The sequence below is a fragment of the Drosophila takahashii genome, chromosome 3L (genome assembly GCF_030179915.1).
Source record: "Drosophila takahashii strain IR98-3 E-12201 chromosome 3L, DtakHiC1v2, whole genome shotgun sequence".
Classification (NCBI taxonomy): Eukaryota; Metazoa; Arthropoda; class Insecta; order Diptera; family Drosophilidae; genus Drosophila; species Drosophila takahashii.
The window spans coordinates 26834291-26857539 of record NC_091680.1 but is presented as its reverse complement, the minus strand read 5'-3'; the positions used below and the strand labels follow the sequence as shown (position 1 = coordinate 26857539).

At 38.0% G+C, this 23249-nt stretch overlaps 1 long non-coding RNA gene across 1 annotated transcript; it reads left to right on the top strand.

The window, feature by feature from the left end:
* Positions 1 to 19923: 19923 nt before the first annotated feature.
* On the top strand, positions 19924 to 21164 carry LOC138913083 (uncharacterized). Its single transcript, XR_011418659.1, has 3 exons — positions 19924 to 20256; positions 20475 to 20550; positions 20993 to 21164. It is a non-coding gene; the product is annotated as an uncharacterized lncRNA (long non-coding RNA).
* The last annotated feature ends 2085 nt before the right edge of the window (positions 21165 to 23249 follow it).

Here is a 23249-nt window from a genome sequence, read left to right as displayed (position 1 = left end):
ATACGCAGCGTTTACCAGATTTTTGGGAGAACGTACGTCTCGTGCACTCCATAGTTTGTACACTTTGTAAAAGAACGATAATGAGCTGATCATCGACTGTTTTGATATGATAAGTACGACTTCTATCGGAGGCGGCAGACTGATCCTCTGCCGAGCAGCGCCCATAACGACGCAGATCGTCAAAAGCTGGTGCGGAAAGTGGAGGAGGGACGCACGCGGCACTACGAGATCGGAGGCGATGCCGGCTCTAAAGCCTGAGCACTGGAGAGATTGCAGATTTTGTTACGAAGGTTAATATAAAGCGGAGAACAAGGAGAGCAACCCGTGTCAAAACTGAAAGAACAAAGAAACCCTCGCTCAAATGCGATTTTTGCACACCCTTACGCATTGGTCACAGAATTGACCACAAGATTTTTAATAATATAAAATACATGCTAAAACTTTATGATTTTATTACCTATCCACAAAAGAAAAACCGAAAAAAAATGAAACCAATTTTTGCAATGATTATTTTAATTGACTATTTAATTTATAAAAATTGTTATCTTAAAACTGTATGTATTAAATTCAATACGTTTTAAGTTGAAACCATGATTTTTTAAAGACCTTCTTTAAATAACGCAATGTTCAATTTTAAGAACTAGACGGTTTTTCGTCCTCAATGTTAACACTAAATTTGGATACCTTCTCTATGGACCAAAATAAAATTCTAAGATACATTCGTTGTTATTAAAAATAAATATTTTGTTGATGTAATTTGATCAACAGGTTCCTTTTGATTTCTCTGTATCAGGTACAATATGGGCAGTTAAGCTGATTTTGTCGGGGTGTCACAAAAAGTGACTATCGCAATTAGTAAAAATAATTCCCTTATAAAGACGATGCATATTTATGAGAGCATGTGGCTTACCGTATACCCCGCCGATTGGAGGTAACATGAACTCAGCGCAAAAGTTATGAGCACAAAATGCAAAGTCAAGCAAGCAAAATCCTATAATTAAACAATTATAGCAACTCCCACTTTTGCTCGTGGTCATTCGCTGGCCCTGGACCCTTGCGCTATGTGCGCTACTCCTCCTCTTTGCGATCAGGACGGATTTCGCCCAGTGTAGCACGACGCAGGTAGTGGTGGAGGAGGAGCTGCACAAGTTGGAGGAGTTGGAGGAGTAAGGAGAGGAGTTGGAGGGCAGGCAGAGCGGTAGCACAAGTACTTCCTTCTGTGCGAGGAATGCTAGCGATTCTCGGTTCTCCTTTCTCGACTGCGCCCCAAGCTCCACCTCCGTCTGGGAGTCTGGAAGCCGTCGGAGGCCCAAGCCCCGAAAGCCGAGTTCAAATGCATTTCGATCTCTGGCATTGACACTTGCGGTTGTTAGTTGGAGGTCGGGCAGCACTGCCATAATTATAATACCCGCAAGTAAAATCCCCTACCCATAGACAGACAAAGATTGCAAACATAAACAAGAAAAAACACTATAGCTATTGAGTTTTCAGTTACATAGCAAAAGGAGTTAGATGGTGTTTTTTTTAAATATTTGGATTTCTAGGAATTGTTTATAGGTTTAATTAAAACTCGGAATAATGTATTATTTTACTCATACTCCACCGTAATCAATTACTATCTTGAAAAACTTTCAAACCATAGAAAATGTTTTGGCTTGCAACATCACGAAAAACAAGCAAGACTTTCAGTTGCCAATTTTTAAGAAAAATTCTTTCTTGAAAATTTTATCAAGAAATGTTTTCTATATTTAAAGGCGAAGTTTCTAATCAGGTGTGTCCCTATAACAATCAAAAAACAACTCAAAAGCAATTGTTGGGTTCCTTCAAAAATGTTCCGACATTTCCATAGCTAGAGGCGTTTTGAAGAACATTTCAGTAGGCTTTTTAAAATTTTTTCCTTTGTAGCCCATGTTCAAAATCTTTTTGACATAAAAAACCCGACATTTGTATTGCTAAAAACAACCCCCTGAAATGTCGGTGTCCCCGAAAAAATAGAGGTTTAAGTTTGCTTTTTGACACGCACTTGTATGAAAAACAACATAAGGGCTACTCAGTTTCATCCGATACATTTGAATTTCTTTCGATCAGCATTTAAAATTAAGCCGCTGAACACATAATCCAATGCATTTTGTTAAATCTTTTTCAAAATTAATTCGAAAAAAGGTTACCAAAGCCTTGGACATTTATGAAAATGATGCAGATATTTTCAAACTTACAAACTGAACCAAATGTAAGACGAAAAAAATTGACATTTCAAAGCATCAAATTCAGGTTTGAGGGAACCCGACAATTGTTGTTATGTTGCTTTTGATTGAGAAAACAAGGAAAACAAGGGAGTTTCTTAGTTGTTTGTTGTTTTTGAAAGCAACTCTCCGAAAAAACTCTAGTGTTTTCTGGGACACACCTGAATAACAAAATTAATTGTTAATAATATTAATAATGTTTTATTTATAATTAAAAGCTGGCCGATGTAAAGGCGAGATTTCTAAAATTTGGAAATACATTTTTTTGAGTGTGCCTATATTAGGTGTCAATTTTGTATTATACTTTTTAAAAATCGGATTACTATATTGTATAGCTGCCAAGAAAATCAGAAAATAAAATGGAAATTAATGGGAAGAAATAATATAAATGTAAAAGCTACTCAGACATATTCTTTATATTATTATTATTTAGAAATGTCTTGGATAAAGGAATGTCTGATTTCCATAAAATGCGAACTGCAAGCTTGAAATCGTATTGTTCAGCTGCAGCCACTAATGATATGTAGATGACGAAAAATAAACCTCGGCCTAAACCATGTATTTAGCCTTATGTGCGACCGTAAGATAAAATGAAACTGGACGTGCACGATAAATTATTTGGGACGAGTCGATCTCACCCCGAATCTGGATCGCAGAGTTAGAGTTCGTCTCGGGGTCTCGGAATCTCAAGAAGTCGGGGGACCACGACCTGCTCCTGCGTGGCTTCACTCGTTTATCTTGCCGGTCGCCAGCACAAGAAACCTCGGACAGTGCCAGTTGTGGTCCCCGGTCCGAGTTCCAGACCAAGTCAAGTCAAAGTCAAAGTCGCAGTCCCAGCCTCGATAATTAACACACAAGCGCGGGGCGTGATGAGCAACGGACCACAGAACCAAACAAATTATTAAAAATGAATTAGTGGAAATATAAATATATGATTTCGAAATCCCATGGACCGCTGGAGCCACGTGCTCCTAGGCATCCACATTGGGCCCTGATGACGCCCCTGGCCACGTTGCCTTGAGGCCCGCAACTCCCAGCTCCTCTGCAATTGCATTTGAATGTTTTTCGAGGCTGCGCTTTATTTTTTAAATATATAAAAGCCATTAAATACTAATCTATTCTCGATTGCTCTTCTTCAGCCGGGCAACTAATGACGCGCGGCTAACATTTAGGCCACCACCAGTCCAGTGCAAGGAGGCACTGCCTCCTCTCTCTTAAGTATGATTAATTAATAATGCAGGTAAGCATGTACCTCGGCATGCACATGTCGGTATGTGCGACGGTGGCTAACCGTATTATTATGCACATTAACCAACCGTGTCATTATTTTATTATTATTGTTATTTTGATTTTCATACTCATTTAAATGTTCATTAATAAAACCCAATAGCAAAGAATTAACCATTCGATCTTGAATTATCGAGTACTGTTTAGGACGTTGTAACGTTGTACAAACCCCAACACTGTTGATTGATTTGATCTGGTGAAATGCAACTAGACAAATATGCTTGTAAGGCAAACTAAAAAAGAAATCAAAAACAAAATTGCAAAAAATACATTTTCTGATTTTTCAACCGCTTTTAAATGCACATGTAAATCTACCCAATAAGACCATACATATTCATAAATGCGAGAGGCATATGTATAAAAGAACATTATACATCGCCTAGTTCAATTGTTGAATTATCGTATCCACATATTTGTGTAAATCTAAATTGGGTACAGTCATAGAAAAATCTTTAGAATTGCCTTGTACCTTACAATCCTGATAAAGTAATTTAATAGAAGTACCTGTTCAGAGCCTCTATTGTGTAATGCAGTTGTATACTGTGTACCTAAATCTCTAAATATTTCCTAATGTACCTGTTCGTCAAACACCTATTCAATTGATTTTAACTTAACTTGAATAAATGTTATTAAGCCTTAAGGAACATTACGTCCATGACATAGCAAGTTTAGCAAATTATAGCGAAAATTGGCCAATGTACAATTAAGTTTACAAATCTTGTTTGACGATGCACCTGCACTCAAAATAAAATTAACCCTAAAGTCAAGGAAATCGCCCTACTTTTGTCTTCAAGACAAGCTCGCCCTAAATTTTAGGGTCACAATTTTCTATATTTTTGATTTTTTTTGACGTCATATTTCTAAATTTTAGGGTAGTTTTACTAAATTTAAGGGCAAAAATTTCTAAAAAGTAGGAAATTTTCCTAAAAAATAGAAATGAAAAACAAAACAAAAAAACATGTTCAATCATGATTTTTTTTGTATATACGTATATATTATGTACTCCTTCCTATATACATATGCAGGCGTTGTCTGTCTTGTATATTGTGAATGTTAAAGGTTATGTATTTATTATTATGTATTTGTGCTTGGATTTCTTATCTAACCAAAGCCAAATGTGGTTGTGTAAGTGTGGACTACGGGACTGCGGAAGATTGGGAATGTAGAAATTATGATTAGTTAATATTTTATCTTCATGAAAAAAACTTACATTTTTACTTGTCCTTCGGTGAGATTCGAACCCGGGTCTCCCGCGCGAGGAGCGAACGGCCTACATACTGGGCCATTGTAGCACTTAAACTTGCTGTGGCAAACCGAGCATTGTATGTAAAGGGTGAAGCGGACAACACATTTGAATACTAATTGCATAATTTTGACCATTCGCGTTTTACTTATTTACATACGTATATACATATGCATATATTTATGCTATCGCAATTTATATTATGTGTAGTATATAGTAAATAGCTAAATATAAACCAAATTATTTTCGGTTTACCGCTTGCCATCAATAAAAAAAAAGGAATAATAAAAAAGATTAAAAAAAACCAATTAAAAAAAACAATAAAATAAATTAAAAAAACTAAAAAAAAAACTTAAAAAAAAGGTAAAAATAGTTTGCTCTGGGACTCGAACCAGGGTCGATTCGATTGTTAACCAAGTGCTTTAACCGTCTGCGCTACGAGTACAGCCGCCCGACAGCTGACAAGTTCTGGCATTGAACATTTTGGTATGCCAGAGCATGTGAAAACAACTATTTCTATTTTTTAGAAAAACTTTCTACTTTTTAGGAAATGTTTCTATTATTTAGGGTTAGCTTAATTTTAGGGTTAGGGCACTCATTTTTAGAAAAGGCGTTGCCAAAATATTTCATTCTTTTGTTTGCCTTTCTATTTTTCAGAAAATAATTTCTAATTTTAAGGGTATTTTTCCTAGATTTTAGGGTGATCTTAGTTCATGGTAACCATTTTCTACATTTTAGAAAAACTTCCTGGATTTAAGGAAAACTTTCTTGACTTAAGAAAAATTTCCTTAGATTTAGAAATAACTTTCTTGTATTTAGAAAAAAGAAATTTTAATGGCGATTTTCTAAAATTTAGGGTTAAATTTATTTTGAGTGTGGTTCTATTACTTTTAGGGTAAATGTTTTATGCACTACTAAACACCGCAAGCCTTGTGGCTTATTATTTTAGTTTAAAAATTGCACATAATATTCAAATCAATGACAGAAAATATTATTTTATTTTAAGGGCCAATACCTGAATAAAGAAATGTTTTGATGCAGTTTTTATTATTGATTTTTAAAGAGCGGGGGTTTGTTTTTTGTGATACTTTTGCGGGGTCCTTCTGTTTTGAAAATAATGGTGAACATGAAGGCATTACATTGCACGGCCAAGATGCAGAAGTATACCTTCATTCCCCTTTTGAGCATCTGGCAAATGTATCTGAGAAGTGCGGAAGAGAGTCGGTTGGCGAACTAAGAGAACGAAGAGAGTCGGCCAGAGGGAGATGGCACTAGGGCAGAGCAGGACGGAGCGCGAGATAAATACAATCCGGTGGGGGTGAGTCAAAGATACATACCGCCTCGAACGCGCTGCCTGGGAACTCTGCCAGCATCCCCAAAAGCGATATGTACAGCCGCAGCAGAATGTGTATTGGGGCTGTTGCCGGTGACACAGGGGATTGTAGCTCCCCCTTTTCGGGCTTATCCCAAGCAGTACCTCTACACTCTGCAAAAATCTTTTCGTACCTATGTACTAAATCTATGGATCTTTATACATTGAAATGTTTTCCAAAACCATGATTTGGAAATTATTCTGAATTTTTTTAACGAAAAGAGTATTCTACCTATTAGTAGGATATTACAATTGGCCAGCTCACTTTAATTTAATTTTTTAATTAATTACCCATGAAATCATTCTTAATTTCAGGAGAACCTACTTTAATAACCCCGAGGATATGAGCGTACTTCTTGGGTACACTTTCCAGCAATAAATTTGAAACCAAATAACATTTCCTTTTTCCCAGTGCAGTACATAGGCACACACATAATGCCCCCGGCCATGGGCAATGAAATTCGGGGAGTGGGCGAGACAAATATTAAATCAAGCAGTGTATTATGTACTGGCCATGCGGCACATAAATATTTATGTATCTGCATACCACATACCATCCATTCGGGTGTAGACACCCCAGTGTGTCGGGGTGGGAATTGGGATGGGGATGGGGCTGGGGCTATGTGTAATTATGCACTTATCACTCTACATGAGCCGTGTCCGTTGCCGACTTTGCAAAGTTCCATTTCCTCGGGAGGTATTGCCCGCATATAGAAGAAGTCCGCCCGAATCTCAGATGTACGCATGTACACGCGTCCAGGGAGTCGCAGTGCGTATGTACAGGTACCCACGAGTCCGTACATACGAGTATCCGTCCATGTACAGGAGCTGTATGTGGAGTGGAGTGGGGTGGAGGCAGAGGAGGAGGCGGAGGGCAGGAGGCAGAAGGATCACATAGAGCGCGTGTATGGCTGCGCGCTATCTTGGCAGGACTTTCGGGGGGCGATTGGGGGACCAACGGGCTGGGATCTGGGTGGCACATGACCAACAGAAGCTGCATGCATACACCCCCGGGTAGAACAGTACATAGCCGACGGCTGGGTCTTCGGTCGCACGGAACTGAACTGAGCGGAATGTAAGCTGGGCTGGGGAATCCTTTAGCCGAAAACCACAAAGGAGATACGGAAGTTGGCTCAGACGACGACGACAGCGCTCCTGCAGCTCCTCCAGTGCCGATCCGCAGCTGGAACCTCTGGCACAGGCACAAGCACAAGAGCGAGTGCAGGAAACCGGAGCGGAAATTCACTGGGCGGATGTCAAGTCCAAGTTCAGGCCGTGTTCCTTTACCGAGTTACCGCGTAACTAAATAACCGTGTTTGGCTCTCAACTTCCGGCGGCACTCGCACGTGATTCCCTAGTAATATTACAAGTTCGAGCTCGAGTCGGAGTATCTTCATCCCCCGCGCGGCGACAACGATTAACATAAATTTGCACTCGTTGGCCAACTGCGAAAGCTGTCATCATTCTGGATTTTACAAACAACTTCCGACGGAAGGTCGGACTGCTGCCACTGGGGCCAAATTGGAAAATTGCTTTAACCAACTTTTCGTCTATTTCCGTAGGAGTTGGATATGTCATTTCTGGCTACCTTGGACGCAAGTGCCTGGCAGGTATGTATTACTTGCTGCGGGTGTGAGTACCCTAATAACAAATCAGGTCAAGTTTGTGAATTTTAAAAAGTTTAACCGTGACTTATTAAATTTGTCGTCAATGGACTCTGCAAGTGTTTTCAAATGAACATATAATTTTGTAATTTAGAGATACTGCATTTTGGAGCCTAATTTAGAAACTGTATTATTAAATACATTCAGTTACTGCTGTTATCATGAAAATATTAGTAGTGAATCTACGAAGTTCCCTATGCTATCGCTTTTGTTATTTAGTGCTCCCCATTTGCTTAAAAAAGATAAATAAAGTGGTTAGAGGCTTGAAAATAAGGGTTTTTGAAGGTGGAATAAAGCTCAAATGCTCTTCGATATAGGGGATGAATTTGTTAATTTGGCTGCTTGGTAAGCCGAAATAATATTATTACTTGGAATTGAACTTCATAACTCAGACTGCAGACAATTGAGTTATCCATGGCAAATTTGACCAGAAAACTCCGCAACATCTAAATTTGTAATGAAAATTTGATCGACTAACGGCGAAAAGTGCGAGGGTTTGTTTATCCGACGGTTAAGTGCTATTTTGAATTTACTCTTTTGCACCAAACCCAAGTTTTAAAGATCAAAAATCATTTAACTGCACTCAAAAATATTTTAATCAATTTGGATTAAATTTTTTTAATTCAGAACTGTTTTATAAAGCATTCTTGTTTAAGTAAACATACTTTAATTTATAATTACACATGGAAAGACTTATGAAGGTCTTAGGTAACGAATTGGCTTACATTGCATTTGGGATCAGATTATATTTATCAGTGCTATCCCAGAAGTTTTACTTATAACGATAAACATATCAAGTTGCTCCATATCTAAAAACTAATCGAAATAATGATGCAAGAAAAAAAACTTTGCAAAACTATTCCATTCAAGTGATCTAAAGGCTTGCCTAAACAAAAGGCAGTCCCCAAGCGATTTTTAAAGATTTGTAAATATTTTCCAGTAAAACGGTTGAAATATGCATACTGATTATAAGATCAGTTCGGCTGATCTAAGCTGAACTAAGAATGACTTAGTTCTTCAATGACTAGTATGGCAAGTGAACTTTTCAAGTGCGTACATCCCAAAAATCCTTTGACAAGTTCCGCTTACCACAAATTGAATTCTAGGCTGGGGCTTTGGAACGTGTGCTTTACCGGCCAGTGGTCGTTTATTTCTGATCTGATCCTGTTTGTACGAGTAGTTCTATTTGCAGGACGACTTAGTCCCTGTCACCGGCAGTCCGCTCTTTTTGTGGTTGCTGCCAGCGCTGGCGGCGGCTCAAATGGCAGCGCGCTGTTTGCGCAGACCTGTCGACCAAATGAACCGAATAATACATCAAACGCTCTTTAATGGGGGTGACAAATCCCCGACAGTTGGTGGACCTGATTACTTTATGAGTGCGGTGGGTCGGTCTTGAATAAGCCGCTCGTCGTTTCTGGAAAAATTAATCAGGCACCGGGAAGTAACCGCCAAGCATGCAAATATGATAAAGCAATTGTGCCTTTAAAAAACATTTCTCAATGTCAGTAATGAGACATGACACACATAGCAAACATGTCAAGAAGGGGTTGCTTACTATCTTTGCCTTACATTTATAAAACATACCTTCAAAACACATACTTTATGGAAAGTTATTCTTTATCAATTTGGTTTAATTTAAAGGATAACTAAATAATTTTGTAAGCTTTTTATTTAACTAAACATTTTCAACATCGGCCATTGGTTTTGTTTCATCCCCTAAGGACGTTAATTTGTCTTTATTGAGAAAAATCAAAACGTGACAATTGTACTTTCATATCCCGTGGTTAAGTCAGTTGTCTTACGAAATAATTTTAATAACGAGAAAGAATGCTGCGTTCAAGTGCCCTGTTTTAAAAATATATTGTCCTGTACCTGAAGACGTGAGTGAAGACTTAGAATTGGCACGGACAGAAAGAAAAGAAGAACAAGCTTGAAAGCAAACTTGGCCTACATTGGGATCTTAAGTCTTTTTATTTATTTTCTACGTAACGCGATCGATTTTAAAACTTAAATGTAACAATATAAAAAGTGGTATATGGTAATACAAATATAAAAAAGGTGAAAAACCTTTTCCCTATATCTTAAAGTTCCCTCGAAATTACACTGCCGCATGCAGAATAAAACATAGATACATTTTTCAGTGAGCAATTCACTCACACAAAATTGTAGTATGTAAATTAATACTATGCTGTGCTTTTATACTAAACACAGATTTATACTTATTAACAAATAGTTTATACGGTATTTCTGCACCAGATAGAGTTTTTATGGTATTCGCGTTTACAGTTTAATTATTTTATAGGATGACCAGCACGGAAAGTATTGTATTTGGAATCTATTCTGTTAGTTGATTTAATTATTTTATTGTGTGGCTATGTTATACCATCATTTTGAGGACACATGTTTTCTCATTTGTTATGCACTAAAGAAATTAAATTTTCGATAGAATATTACAGATTTAAAATCACTTCCAGTAAAACATAACCATATGTGTGAATTTTTTTTAATAAACTAAGAAAAGTGCCAAACAGTCAATTTGGCTTGTTTGCAATTGTTTTGTAGTTACAAAAGCAACTTTTTTCATTAAATGCCATCCATTCAAATGTTATCCATTCATTTTCAGTTCCCGAAACGAATGGGATTATTCCCATTCGGTGTTTTTTTTTTAAAACTTATGTTTATCTGTTACACTAACTCAAGGTCTTATTGTCGACCCTTCTGGTTGCATCTCATTTTTAGTAATATTCAGACTGGCATTCTCATGCTTGCCGCCTCATGGCTGAGATCAAAATTTGTGAAACATCAGAATTTGTATAATCTAGCGGAAGTAATGGTATTACCAGCACAGACGTTGCCCACAGAGACTCCATTGTAGTTAAATGCCAATTATATGCATAAAGGGATTTTCGAGATAATTACGGAATAGCGGCCACGACATCCTTATCCACGTTATCCAATGTTCTGGGTAGGCTAATAATTCGATATGTTAATACTCCGCCCGTTTGTGGCTTGGGAATCGGCTTCAAGTTGCATGCTGAAAGAGAGATCTGGGGCGAGCACCGAGAATGCTCAAAATAATGGCACGTGACCATATTTATGCCATTTAATACATGAGGAAACACTGCATGGCACCAAACAACACTTCGAGGCATATCATCCCATTCGCCCACAAAAATGCACCCCCGCCCTTCGCAATGATGCTGTGTACACTCAGAACAAACTTATGAATGAAAATTACTTGTACGTATATTTGAAAGTATTAATTTGCAATGCATTTTGACTTATACACATGACCTCCTATAATACCGCTAAGGGATAAAATAGATAAGTTAATTTATTTGCGAAAAATAATGTTAGTTCTTGAATTCACATAGACTAAATCTATTTTAAAAAGCTTCTATTGACAAACAAATGTATACCGTAAAACTCAGTTTTTCCGAGTGTTCCTGGGATAATCTTTCCCGTTCCCGAACAGGGGTCTGTCTAAGTGAGAAATTGGGCCGGAGAGAGGCTGATGAGTACTTCAAGCTAAAAAGTGAAAAGCCAAGTAGTGCGAGTGGCAAGGAGCGGCGCTGCGGCGACACGCATATGTTTTTTCTGGGGCCGTGCGGCCTTGTTTGTTGCTTTGCAGGATGCGCACACCTGAGTGGTCCTTAATGAAAATCCACAACCCCCGACTTCGGAATCGATAGCTGGGGGCTCGAGTACCGGCGAAGGCTTGTCGGAAAATTGTACAGCAAACACACTACAAACAAGGCGGATATACATTACGATGCCGGGCCACGTGACCCAAAAGCCGTCATTTTAATTAAGTTTATAAAAAAACAGGGCCACGATCCGCGAGAGTCTTTTGTCAGCAAATTTCAGTTTTGATACTTTATTTGGTGCTCTTTGATATCGACAAGGATAGTGTTTACCGTAGGCATAAAATGGCATATCAATTACAGCTAACTAGCTGAAGAAGAATTTGAGCAGAGATTTTCTTTATCAGTGATACTATCCAAAATGAAATACCTTATACTTAACAAATAAATACCTTCTTATGACTGTATCAAGTCTTTAAAATTTGACGGTAAACATTTATGCAAGTTTATGGAGGCCAGCGGCACAGTTGATTTATTTTATTGTGGTTGCACAACCAAATATAGTTGTGCTCGTGGTGTTATTATTTATTTAAAACATTAGTCACTGTAGTTCAATTAAAGGAAATTACACACGAGCTTGTACAGATTTGGCTAAATAAATTAATATATTTCAATGAACTGTGTGTCGCTTTGAAGGCATTCGTACATACGTGACGGGTCCTCGCAGCACTGTACTTATCACGTGATTTATATTAATGGCGGCATATCATGTTTCACGCGTGCTCGGCGCTGGTTTTGACTGCAGAACAAATTTGTCAGTGGGGGTCGGCACGCGCTGCATTTTCGAATAAAGTCATCGCCAACGACAGGTCGGAGCAGCAATGGCACAGCACAGAAATGCATAAATGCAGAAATACCAATACCCCAACTCGCTGGGACAGGCTTGGCACCTATTGAGAGCCGGGCTTTCGCCATAAAACAAAGAAATATGGGCGAGAAGAGCCAGTTGTTTATGATGGAGATGGACAAAACGGCTATAAATCTTAATCCGCAAATGTCAGATCGACTTATTGAAGTCTACGGATAAGGAGAGGCCCCTTTTCAGTGGATCTACGAGCGCAACTTCTTAGGAAGCCAAGTATCTGAACCTTTAAGGATGTATATCATGTGTTTTAAAACTCTACTTATTGAAATATACCTAAAATATAAATATTTGGTACCAATAAACTGAGCTTTTTTATATACGTCGAGGTATCTTAAGTATCTGAAAGTATTCACATCTACAAATGAATAACTCTTCAAAATCAGCCCCTCGAACCCATGTATTTACCAATTCAAATTTATACGTCGAATATTGAAAAAATGGTTTTCGTTTTGTTGTGGTTTATATTCTTTTGCACCCAGACAAAGCACCGAAAGGCAAATTATGTTAATTGTACGAGATTCCGCTACTGTTGCTGAACATCGCGGTCGTGTCATTAGCAAACATGCTTAATTATTGCCTTGGTATTGGTTTTAGAAGATGTTGAAATATTTCATATCAACACTTCTTCGTGCTCAACAGTGATTTTGAGGTTTCCTTTTGTTTTTGGGAAAGCGAATTGCGCTAAATAGTAAGATAAATTGCCGTCTTAACTGTCTCGCGTCATGTAGGCGCTGCTTAAAAGTGTTTCTTTTTAATGCAATCTTGGTCGCCTCTCCAAAGACTACTTTACACTTGGCGAATCACTTAAGAGTGTGCAGAAAAATGAGGAAAAATGCGAATCCCTAATTATAGCTCAGGGCGAGCGTCCAACTAGTTATTCTCACACGGGGCCAGCGACACCTACTACCAGGTATAAGCCCCCAACTACCATCTACTATCTACCATTTACCAAACAACCCAGCAACGGATACCGTTCCGCGCCATCTCGGCCTCTACGCACTTTTCAGCCCATCTAGATTCAGAAACGCATCCGCAGGCACTAGTTGTCTCTGCACCAAAGATCGCAGCAGTTTAAGTGCGTATTACTAGGTATAGTCAAAGTACGAATACTTATGCAGGAGTGGAGTGCTTATATCGCGGCTCATATGCAAATAAAAAGATAACATTTAAGGGAATAAAATTTACAAGTGGTTTACTCTCAGATCTGTATCGATTTTAGTTAGAAAAGAAATACATGTTTTCAAAACCTTTCAAGACACTTTAACACTTAATAAATATTTGTAATTGATACACAAAACCAGAGAATTCAAATTTAATACAGAAATCTGGTTGGAATAATATATCAATTTCAAACAATTTTTCAAATGCATTAATTTTTGTATAGTGAAATGTACCGCTTATAAGGTTTTAGAATTGTCAATCACTTCAAAGTTTTCACAAACACTTAGAAATCACATCCTATCTATTAGCAAAAAAATGTAAATGCAACAATTTTCATAAACATTTCGTCATTTATTCGATTTTGTTGGATTTTGAATGGTTCATAAGATGAAATATTAAATATTATCTACTTCATGTTTGAAAATCGGTTTGACTTAGCAATTGCTTTTATATAAGCTATGAACTGTGCCCTAAATATCGCAAACATATTCGTTTTGCTTTATCGCTGCTTTCTTATAATTATACCATTTTGGGAGCGTAAAAACGAGCGATGAATTAAAACGAGCTAATCATTATTAAGCGCTTTAATGATTTTATAGTCCAATTTATATTCCTTAACAACCACTTGCACTCGGGCAAATGCTTACATCTCTTATTTGGATGTTTGCTTTTAATTTTCGGAGTCGGAGCCTGGAAACCAGAATTCAGAATCCAGAACCCAGAATCCGTCTCCGCAGTTATTTATCGCAAATTGGATGTGTGCATGCGCCCGAATGTATCTGAGTATCTGAAAGTCTGAGTGTCTGCACCGCTGATGCTGATGCGGTGCCACTCGGTTCTGGCGATTCGCTTGATTTAATAGTGGCAATTTCGTTCGACTCCAACGCACTGATAATTTTCTCACATAGAAATCCGTTTTTATAAGCTAAAAAAAGGCGCCGCACGCAATTCGGCATTCATGTTTTATTGCCTAATTAACTGGCGCTGACCATTTCACGACCTCTTGTGCGTGACGCGTGAACGGAGTTACGGCCAAGGAATCACTTATTCGGAGGAGCCCCAGACCTGGACTCCTGTCCGCACATCCTAACCACATCTGAAGCTGGCATTATCACTAAATTACCAGATCACCAAGGGGAAATAGTATTTTAATTGTATTTTCCTATCTGCGGGGCAGAAAAGAGTTTCAGGGCTTATTAATCTTTTTTACTGGGAATAAACACGGTTGTGGGATTTAACATTAAATTGAAAGAAAATAATTACGTTTTTTTGGCCTTAAGGACTTAGAAAATAAATATTATACACCTGAAGAATCGAAATCTAGAACTTTCGAATGATCGACATTTTGGCATAATGGCCACGGCCATCTCACAATAATCCTTTTACATGAGTGTGTGCAAACGTACGATATGTTCGCATTTATATGTACGTAATCGCAATCTACTGTGGGTAAACACAGCTGCAAATATATTTCCTTTTGACCTCGAATTTAAATGGTCCGCCCTGGTCGCTCTGATGGCTGTTCGCCGCTCTATCGGGTTGCTGTACGCCGAATTGCGAAAAAACAGAGCGGATTAAAGGTGCACATGAGCACAGCCGTAGGAAATATGCTGCAAACATCCGCCTGCTGCAACTGCATCTGAAAACGCACACACTGCCGCACAGAGAACCTCGGTCAGAGCTGGAGCACACTAAAAATAATGAATTCGTTGAAAAACAATGTCCCAGGAACAAATTAAAATCCAAATTTGTTTAGCTTTGAAATTTAAAAATGTTTATAGCTTAAATTAAAAATTGGCTTAAATGGCTTAAAAATATTAATGTCGGACATTTACTCTTATTTTTATTCTTTCTTTATAACGCCATAATTTAAAGAGGAAAGTTTTATTAGGTTTTCCTATAAAATTATATTCAACGGAATGATTTTAAACTACTACTATAAAAGTTGATCTTGAATATTAAAAACTATTATTTTATTTACTTTTGTTTTTTTAATTGACATTTTTATACCATAAACTTTTTTAAACTGTTCTTAAAATGCCGCAGGGTGAGTTGTTCAATGATCTTAGCAAATTTATTTTTCCCAAAAGGAATTAAAGCTCCTTAAATGAGATTTTTGTATTAAGTTTGTATAGTTTTGGGATGAACAATTAAATAAATGCTATAATTTCATGAAAGGTTTTTGTTATCCAGCCACATTTTCGCCGAGTGCAGGCAGGGAGAAAAGGATGAGGATGGGGATGGCAGGAGGAACTCAGAACTGCGACGAGCGCGGCGCACTCGCTCATCTTCCCCGCGGCTATTGGCGTCGTGCAACATTGCAGGAGCCTTTTCCTGGGCCTGCGCTGCTGCTGGAAGACCGGCCGAAAAGGAAGACCTGGCCAGCAAAACAAGCGAATGGGCGAGCGAGCGACCATGGGCCATGGGCCACGGCCATGTCGCTGATGATTCGTGTATCGCAGCCGCAGCCGCCACAGCGTTTGGCTTCTCCCGAAATTTGAATCTGCCTGCATCTGAGGACTTAACGAATATGAACGAAATGGCCCGCGGCGGTTTCAAAATATTACCACACTCGAGTATGGCTACGTACTACGTACATGCGTCCGAGTTTGAGTTCGAGTGAATGCGGAAAATTATGGCGAAGTAGTTGCAGATACAAACACTCAATCACAAGGGCTCCATTTGCATACGCCGCCCGCTCCGCCGGAGCCCAGTGAGAGGGCCATGAGGCCTAAGCAGTCCCATTAACCATAACCCCTAGGAAGCGAGTTTGCCGGCTCTGTTCTTGAAAGTAGATCTTCCTTTCGCTCTGAGGGATTGTGCCATTTAAAGGGTTTTCTGCTCTTACTTCTGTTAATTAGAGGTTTTTCAGTTCATCTTGCTTTTATTGGATTCCACTAGGTACCCTTACCCTATAAAACGTGCTGATTTTATATTCGTATAAAAAATTAGTTGCTTAGTTAGTTCAAGGGAAAAACTATTTTATTTACTGGCTGTTCAGTGTGAAAAGAGTCTTTTGAAAATGGACAGAATATAGTTACTACTCGATTATCTGCATAAATGGAAATGAATGTTTGGTGTTCTGGGCTGACTTATCAACCAGATATTAAAATCCTTTTAATATATTGTACTTAATAATTTCTTGCTTAATATCACGACTTTTTCGCAATGAATCTTTTAAATGAAACAATTTGTTCTTAAATGAGAAAACTAATACATAGAACAAATTCCTTACAAAATTATATTTTTTGATATATCTATCTGAGAAAATTACTTATTTTCAAGATTAAGATTTGTATCTATTTGTTCGCCACCTGAAGTATAAAAAAGTAGATGGCATTAAAAACATTACATTTTGAAATGGCAATATCCTTCTTCTCTACGCCGTCCTTTACCCCATGCTTTTGCCATTTATGCCGCATTATTTTTGGCTGCGCATCGGTATCTTATATTTTTGGAAAATCACTACTCCAGCGCTGATTGTGATTTGCATGTGGAATGCACTTGTCTGCGGCCGGCAATGCAGACCGAAAAGAGCGGCTTGCCGATAAAGGAGTCGCCACAGATCGGCAGTCCAAGTGGAGTCCAGTGAAGCCAGTGCCAGAGCCACGAAGGCAGCAAGTCGGGGCTGAAAGTCGGGGCAGTAGTCATGCAAGTCCTGCGGCATTCACGAGTTTCCCCCTCGGCGATCGCATTTAAGACGCATCTTAAATGAGGTGCTCAGGCCGAGTCCACGGCTCTTGGCCTGTTGGGCACTTCAGCTCTTGGGCTGTTGGGCTCCCCGGTTTAGAGCCAGCTTATGACTGGCTCAAAGAAAGCTGCCATTTTCGGGAGTGGACTGGTATGGGTTGGGATGTGGATGTGGATGTGGATCTGGTTGCAGAAGTGCTTGCGCTGGTGTAGGTGTGCGGCGTCGGTAGTTGGTAGTTGGAGTTGGTAGTTGCACAGAGGTGTACTTGAGTGCATTTACCATGGGCACACGGACCACTGTGCATCACGATTTATGCCTTGTGCTGCGGGGAGGATTGGAAATTAATTGGTAATGCGAGCAGTGCATCAGTATCAGTATCAGTATCGGTTTTGGTATCGCTTTTGGTATCCGAATCGGAGCTAAAAATGGCGGACCGATCATCGATCGATCGATCTCTTGTCGTGGCCGCAATCAAAAATCGTGCCGCCGCAATGAAATCGCTGAAATGGAGGTGGGTCGTCCGGCATTCCACCGCCGCAATTGGATAATGCACCTGATCACCGCTTCCACTCCACGAAATTTACTGCTCTGCTCGGCTCCTACTACCTCCATGCTACCTCCATCGTGAGTTGGGGCTGTACGTATGCATATAATGTGCATGTGCAGTCGGCGAGATCACGGTTTCATATCTTATTTGGCCCTGTTGCAAATTCGAACTTAATAACTGCGTGCTCGATATACTTTTCCCTCTGAATTTCGCCTCCTTCGCGGCGACTGAACTTCGTTGCCTTTTCCCCTGGCAACTAAACAAAGGAAGGAGCCCGAATCCATTTAAGTCACTTAGAAAGCTAATGGCATAATTTAATTGGGGAGACAAACAGTCAAAGCTCAGGCTCGGCAAAATCCTGTGATTTAATTTTCCACAGCTGCTAGTCCTTAGCGCTTTTATTCGCGGATTTAATTGTTGAACCTGAAAACAAAGCAGGAATGTCGTTAGCAGGAATTGTAATAAATGTCCCTTGTGAATACCGAGCTTACTTTCGCTGTCGTAGGCGTTTAAGGGAAAAATAAAATAGAATGTTAGATATCTTCATAGGGAAGCGTGACTTTTCTCTTGACCTAAGCGAAATCTTAACATAATTGAAGAAAATACAAAAAATCGTCCAAAACAAAAACTTTATATGAACAAAACGTTAAGACATTTTTTTTCATAATGTTTTTTTTGTACGAATAAGTTGAATACTAATAGTAAAATGTAGGGACAAGGTGACTATGCTGGGGTAAAGCGACGCACCCCTTTTTTCTTTGGATAAGCTAAAATTCCGTAAACGAAAGAAAAACATTGTGAAAAATTCCTAACTATTTAACTCGAATAGTTTCCGAGATCACTGCGTTTACGCATTCGGACGGGCAGACGGAAAGGGCAAGATCGACTCGGATAGTTATCCTGATCAAGAATACATTTAAGGTGTTCAATTGCGTTGCAAACTTTGTAAAGTGTAAAAGTGTATATCAATTCCAACAACAATTTCTATACAAAATAGTTTTAAAAGCCTACTTTTGAAAATTTTTTTGTATAGAAATTGTTGTTGGAACTGCCTTACACTTTTACACTTTACAACGTTTGCAACGCAATTGAACACCCTAATTTACTTTATATACTTTATTTCCAAAATTTCCCCCAAAAAGCAAATCTAGGTGTCACAAAAACTGTTCCAAAATGAAATAGACGATTTAAAACCAACCAAATATTAGTCTTTGAAACAGATACTCTAAAAAAACTGCAGAAATCGTCGACGATTTGGGTAAATTTGGTTTGAAAACCTACCAACCAAAACTACCGGTGTCACAGAATCTATATAGTTTTTTTTATGTTTCGGAGTGAATTTGCTCTGATTCAACAATTTTAAATCCTGTACCATTTTAAATTTAAAACGGGTTAGGGCCACATATAAATGAATATGCCCAAATGTCCAATGAATTGAGGAAACTGCTGAAACTGAACTGATGACCTGAAGCAACGGGTACATCTATAGCCAAAATATTTTGGTACATACAAGTGAGTTGCGGAATTTTCCTATTCGGGGAGTCAGCCATCTCTTCCAACAAAACACGGTTGAATTAGTGCATTGCTTTTTGCAACACCATCGATAGAGACTTCGTGTTAAGAAAGTTCGAGATTAAAAATCTCAATCGTCCCTGCAGGAAACGGAATCAGTTTTGGACCAGTAAAATACTAGTTGGGTCAAGAAGGTTAACTAGTTCAAGTTATGTCCATTTCCTTGTAACGAAGTGGTCCATTTTTCATATGCTTGTCGTCGGAAACAACTAGTCCATTTGCTACTAGTTTTGCACTAGTGACTGTTAACCAATTTATAGTTACAGCTGTTTAACTACACTCAAAAAAATATTTTCACGAAAAAATTAAAAATAATCTCTAAACCATCAAGTGATTGAATTTCACTAGTACTTGACGATGCCTAACTTGACGCCCTCCTAATTTAGTATCCAATCAATAGGCGCGGTCCTTAGAGAATTTCTGATAATTATTATGTAATGAAATACAGTAAATGATAATTAAATGGAATTAAAACAAACTTACTTTTTTTGAGGCAAGTCGCCCTCTCTACACTCATAAAAATTAATTTCTAAATTTTGGAAATCTCGCCATTGAATCGGCCTACCTTTGAAAATAGAAAAAAAATTTCTTGTTATTAGAAAATTGTCCTTTGAATACAGAAAACCTTTCTTGATGGAAAAAATTCAAGAAAGAATTTTTCTTAAAAATAGAAAAATGAAAATCTCATATGTTTGTTTTGCCGTCGCAGCCAAAACATTTTTGTACGTATTTAATGACAAAATCACCTTTGAATATATGAATGAAATGACCCTAGAATATAGGAAAGTAGCCATTGACTTCCTTCGGCTGCCGAATGTTAACGACAAGAAAAACGAAGTGGGACGAAGGGCCTACCCGGCTACCGACTTCTCTGATCCCCCGAGCGTCAGTTGTGAAAAAAATTCGTGAGTGATGGACGTGATTTTCAAGCGGATAAGAGGTGAAGCCTTTTTCCGAATATTCAAAGGTATGTAAATATGTATATAATTTTTTGTATAGCGGGCGTACAATTGTATGTATGTAATTAAAGGATACATTTCAAATCTCTTTACCAAGCGTATACCAATTTAGGTGAATTGTTTTTTAGCTAAGAGCTACGTACATACATACATTTGTACATAAATTTGTGGGTGTACAGTTCTATAATAACTTTATCTTATTACTCGCATTTTATTTATTTTTCAGAGTGAAAATACCTGCAGTTGCATCAGCCAAATAATTTGTTTGTAGAAGCTGTAATTTTGTTTTAAAACCTTCTAAGGTAAGAAAAATATGTTGTATTTGTTTGACATACTTATGTATGCATGTAAATATCTATGCATGTACGCGGCTCACCCGATCTGAAACCCGATTTTCAACCCTTTCATATTCTGCTCGTCTCTCTCGCTCGCTTGACCTACGCGTCGCGACGTTTCTCTCTTCACCTTCTTAAAACTGACACGATCTGCCCTGCTTACATTCGGTCTCCCTTCGCGCAAAGGACTGTATGTAAATATATATGTATGTATGTACGTGTCTCTCCCGTGCCTCTCTCTCTCTGAAATTCGATTTTCAACCCTTCATTTTCTACCTGTCTTGCTCCTCTCCCTCGGTCGTCTGTCCAACGTGTTTGTATTTTGGCTATTATTAACATTACATTATTTCAAAAAAGTTGTTCATCTAAAAACAAATCATTGATATCCCAATAACTCTTTTTTTTATAGATGAGGAAAGGCGAAGAAAATGGATCACCTTGGGTCATATGAAGTTCAACAGACCTTGGGTAATAATAATGTTTTCTTGAGTCAAAAATGTGTTATTTAAAAATGTTTAAATGTTAAGTGTTAAATGTTTTAAATGTAAATAAATATAATATGCAAAAGAAAAAACCAAGTTACATTTTATTTTTAGGGTTTCAGTGTTAATATAAAACTTCCTTTCAAGAAATATTATTTCTGAAATCAAGAAATAAAATTTCTTGAAAGGAAATTTAAACAAGAAAGAATTTTTCTTGTTTAAAAGGTGCCTTTCTAAAAAACCCTTTCTTGTTTTAAGAAATTTAATTTCTTGAAACAAGAAACAAACCACCTTTGAAACAAGAATCGCCTTTCTTGTTTTAAGAAATATTTTTTCTTGTTTTTATGGTGGCTTTCTAAAAAACCCTTTCTTGTTTTAAGAAATTTAATTTCTTAAAACAAGAAATATTTTTTCTTGTTTTAATGGTGCCTTTCAAAAAAACCATTTCTTGAAACAAAGGTGAGGTCGCCTTTGGCAAAAATTCAAGAAAGAATTTTCTAGATTTTAAGGAAATTCTTCGATTTTTTTTTATGAGTGTAGGACTTGAACCCGGGACCTTTGGATTTGTAGACACACTAACTGATTGAGCCATACACGCATCACATTTTGTAATGCCCTAACAAGGTTTATGAATTTTAGTGTGACATAATTCAAAAACAGTGATTTTTCACATATATATTGCCTCGGACAGATTAAACAAAGTTTAAAATAAAACTAAAGCATCACCTAGCAAACAAAAAACAAAAAAAATGTACAGAGGCTGGGGATTGAACCGAGGACCTCGAGATTTTGATTTGTTTAGTGCTAAATTTCCCAAGACTTTTACACTATAGGCTATATTTTTGGATCATATGTGTTTCATTTGCAACTATTAGAATTCCAGTAGCCTTTTAACTAGATCCTAACATGTATTTGTTCTACCAGTTAAATATTTTTAAGGTTTTTTTTTGTCAGAAAGGTACTAGTCCGAGACAAGTTTCTTTTTTACTAGTTTTGTATTAATCATTTTTTCGACTAGCACAAATTTTCTAGACCCTGTGTAGTCCAAATGCGTTCAGACAAATTCCGGTTGCTTTATATTAGTTGTATAACTAGTTGTTTTTCAGACTAGTTCGCATTTTTCCTGCAGGGGTGGCTCTCGTTACGATTCCGGATTGAGGTTTAATAATAATCATGATTATATTGCGAGAGCTTAAATTTCCTAATTCGTTCGTTGTGTTACGTTTCGTAATTTCTTGACAAAAATTATGATTTAGCTGACCTTTTTTTGCAACATAGTTTAAGGACCGTTTTTTTTGTCCGCAAGTCAAAGTTAAAGTAGGCCTTAAATTCTGAATTCCCATACGTTTTAAGTTTTTATCCCTACTTAATATTTAAAATGCGAACGAGAAAACGGTCCTAGGACTGTCAAAATATTTACACACAAAGAAAAACTTTTTAAAATTAACCAAGTTAATTGTCAAACAGTCCCCAACCACAAAAATGTTAATTCTACCAATCAAATAGTTACTTTAACAACAAACAAATACACACAATTAGCAAAGACACGCACCTATGTAGAAGATACTTTTCCAAAAGGACCGCATCCTTTAATAGGTTCTTTAAAGCTTCTCCTCAAATTTAAGTTATAAATTAAAGGGGATTTCTTTATAGTATAGACTTTTAATAGATATGTGTGCTTCTGTTGTTGTTCTTCAGATTGTTGTATCGCTTACGAAAAATGTATTCATTGTATAATTTTTTCCTTCAATGGTTTCAAAGCCAAAAAAAATGAAAATCTGTTATTTTCAGTTTGTTTTGATTACGGCGTGCAGGGTCCCACACTTACATGAGTTGCCTTGCATACGGAATATGTAAATGGCCAACCATTCATATGGCAACCCCCGAACTTTTGATAAGTACGTAGGTACATAGGTGCGCGCTTAATCCCCGAGAGAAGAAAGAACCCGGAGCACGTACCACTGGCGATTTGGATGCCCAATGCCGGGGTTTTCCCAGTAGCAACCCAGAAACCCAGCAACCCTCGGGGCACGTCGCCAACCCCGGCCATTCGCATTATGTTTTTGCAACCCCTATGTATCCGTATCTGGCGAGTGTGGGTATCTGTATCTGTATCTGAAGCTGCGCTGCCGCAGCCTCTGGGTTTTCGGGCTCGGCCCATTGTCTAGTAGTCCGCTGGCGGGG